Source organism: Mustelus asterias, chromosome 8 (genome assembly GCF_964213995.1).
Source record: "Mustelus asterias chromosome 8, sMusAst1.hap1.1, whole genome shotgun sequence".
NCBI classification, from domain to species: Eukaryota; Metazoa; Chordata; class Chondrichthyes; order Carcharhiniformes; family Triakidae; genus Mustelus; species Mustelus asterias.
This window is the reverse complement of record NC_135808.1, coordinates 33,343,852-33,347,564: the sequence shown is the minus strand read 5'-3', so window position 1 is coordinate 33,347,564 and position 3,713 is coordinate 33,343,852.

The following is a 3,713-nucleotide window of genomic DNA, read 5'->3' as shown; positions in this document are numbered from 1 at the left end:
CACAAAATACTTAACCAACAGATTGTCTTTATTTACTTGCTAGCAAGGAGAGGGTCTTGACACAGTGGGTCAGAGACACCACTCCACCGGACAAAGAAAATCATCCTGGTTTTTAAAATTCTGCAGCTCGCAGTCAGTTGGACACAATCCAAAGTGTTACAAATGACATACTTTACATATTGATCCAAGAGAATGACAACACTGAACCACCCTGATCTACGAGATCATGATACCTCGTGGGATACCCCAATATATCATCCCTAAGCCTGTCCTCTAGTCTCTTAGTCAGACATCATGTCTCTATTTTGATAGCAGCCTCTCAAAGCATCTTCACTAAAACAGTCTCACATGGGCATCCTTTAATTGATAAAGGAGGTCTACAAAAGCCGTTAGTATTTTACGGCCTTGTCAGTGAAGTTAACTGAATCTCTAAGGGATGTGGTCAACTCAACTTGCCTTCAGGATATTCCCCGATTATAGCCCTGATACATTTGTTTATTGCCTACATAATGAAACACATTATTGATATTGCTTATCAATTCAATGACTGACCTTTTTATCACTACCTACAATTTTGAGGGATGTCATCATAGAAATTTCATAGAAACCCTACAGTACAGAAAGAGGCCATTCGGTCGATCGAGTCTGCACCAACCACAATCCCACCCAGGCCCTACCCCAATATCCCTACATATTTTACCGCTAATCCCTCTAATCTACGCACACCAGGACACTAAGGGGCAATTTTTTAAAATCATGGCCAATCAACCTAACCCGCACATCTTTGGACTGTGGGAGGAAACCGGAGCACATCCACACAGACACGAGGAGAATGTGCAAACTCCACACAGACAGTAACCCAAGCCAGGAATCGAACCCAGGTCCCTGGAGCTGTGAAGCAGCAGTGCTAACCACTGTGCTACCGCGCCGCCCTGGTAAATGGTAATCATGTTACCATTAATCCACTAAGTCCCCTAACATAATTGTTTTGTTAGCTGCGATATTAATGTCTTTCTGACTCTGTTTTGATTAGAAACTGTGAAGGCAGCTTCATTAAAACTCACTCTTGTATCAGTCGTTTCTGATAAGATGTCTGGTAAGGCAATTAAGTGTCCTTTATGGCCTTGTGATTCCAACAGTTGGGTGCTTTAAAGGAATGTATCTAAGATATGTTTGGTATCAAAGGGCACTCTGTAACTGTGCATCAAAGTTTCTTTGCTTAACTTTTAAAAATGTATAGAAGATATATTTATATGTACGGACTAATTAAAGGTATTACATGTACCATTAAAACTACAAAGTATTTAAAACACCTCATTACAATTACTAACAAACCTGCTCCCCATTGAGAAAGTGAATTCTACATCTAAGTTGATTAAACAAAAAACCCAAGCAGAGTCTGGCAATCTTATAGTAGCCCTTTTCTTTTCTATCTTTCTACATAGAACCATAGAAAATTACAGCTCAGAAACAGGCCTTTTGGCCCTTCTTGTCTGTGCTGAACCATTTTTTGCCTAGTCCCACTGACCTGCACTTGGACCATATCCCTCCACACCCCTCTCATCCATGAACCCGTCCAAGTTTTTCTTAAATGTTACCACTTTATCCGGCAGCTCATTCCACACTCCCACCACTCTCTGCGTGAAGAAACCCCCCCTAATATTCCCTTTAAACTTTTCTCCTTTCACCCTTAACCCATGCCCTCTGGTTTTTTTCTCCCCTAGCCTCAGCGGAAAAAGCCTGCTTGCATTCACTCTATCTATACCCATCAAAATCTTATACACCTCTATCAAATCTCCCCTCATTCTTCCACGCTCCAGGGAATAAAGTCCCAACCTATTCAATCTCTCTTGACTCTCTTGAGAATTTGCACCTTAGAGGTTCTCACTCTTGTGGAAGAGACACTTGCGAAAATTGAGGTGGTGCACAGGAACCACTGCCCACCCTGTGTGCAGGGGAATAAGCAGCTTAGGCAGCCCCCTGACACTGGTAACAGCTGGAGTCCATTCTGCCACATCTGTGAAGATGTGCTGGTCATTCTAGAAGCAGCAGAGATCACATGCTGGCACTTCCTCATGTGTGTGTGTGCAGATGTATCAGCAACGAGATGATTGGGTGAAAGCTTTATCACAGAGCTCGCATTTGAAAGGTCTCTCACCCGTGTGCATGTGTTGGTGTACCCACAGGGAAGATGAGCGGACAAATGCCTTGTGGCAGAGTTCACACCTGAATGGCTTCTCCCCTTTGTGCGCCCGCTGGTGCCCCCGGAGGTTGGGGAGCTGCATGTAGGCCTTGTCGCAGATGTCACACCTGAAGGGTTTCTCCCCGGTGTGGGTGTGCCAGTGGACCTGGAGGAATATCAGCTGGGTGAAGGCTTTGTAACAAACCTCACACCTGAAGAATTTCTCACCCGTGTGGATACACTGGTGCACCCGCAGGTTTGAGGACTGCGTGAAAGCTTTCTTGCACACCTCACACTTGAACAGCCTCTCCCCTGTGTGGGTCCGCTGATGTACCTGAAGGTTCGGTGACTGGGTGAAAGCTTTGTCACAGATATCACACTTGAAGGGTTTCTCCCCAGTGTGAGTGCGCTGATGTACCCGGAATCAGAATCTTGGAATGGTTATAACAGAAGTAGGCCATTTTGCTAGCTCGCTGCATCAAAAAGAAACTACTTGACCCATTCCCCTGTGTCTTCCTCAGAGCCCTGAAAATCTTTCCTCTTCAGGTAATTATCCAATTTCTCTTTGAAAGCCATGATTGAACCTGCCTCGACATTATGCTCAGATCCTGCATTTCAAATTCTAACGACTCGCTATATAAGAAAATGTTTCCTCATGTTGCAATAAAGCCCGGGATCTCAGATACCTTATGAACCACTTTCACAATCTGCCCTGCCACCTCCAATGACCTAGAATGACCACAGCCCTATAACATTCAATGGTGTAACCATCACTGAATCCCCCACTGCCAACATCCTTGGGGTTACCATTGACCAGAAGCTCAACTGGACTCACCACATAAACACAGTGGCTACAAGAGCAGGTCAGAGGCTGGGAATACTGTGGCGAGTAATTCACCTCCTGACTCCCCAGAGTGTATCCACCATCTACAAGGTACAAGTCAGGAGTGTGATGGAACACTCCTCACTCACCTGGATGGGTGCAGCTCCAACAACACTCAAGAAGCTTGACACTATCCAGGACAAAGCAGCCCACTTGATTGGCACCACATCTACAGACATTCCATCCCTTCACCACCGACGCTCAGTAGCAGCAGTGTGTACTATCTACAAGATGCACTGCAGCAATTCACCAAAGATCCTTAGACAACACCTTCCAAACCCATGACCACTTCCATTTATAAGGACAAGGGCAGCAGATAAATGGGAACACCACCACCTGCAAGTTCCCCTCCAAGTCACTCACCATCCTGACTGGGAAATATATCGCTTTTCCTTCGCAGACAGTGGGTCAAAATCCTGGAATTCCCTCCCTGATGGCATTGTGGGTCAACCCACAGAACATGGACTGCAGCGATTCAAGAAGGCAGCTCACCACCACCTTCTCAAGGGCAACTAGGGATAGGCAATAAATGCTGGCCAGCCAGCGACACCCATGTCCCACGAATTAATATTTAAAAAATTGGATATATGGGGCACAATTTCAAAATTCACAGATGACAGAACACTCAAGCATTGAGGATTGCACTCA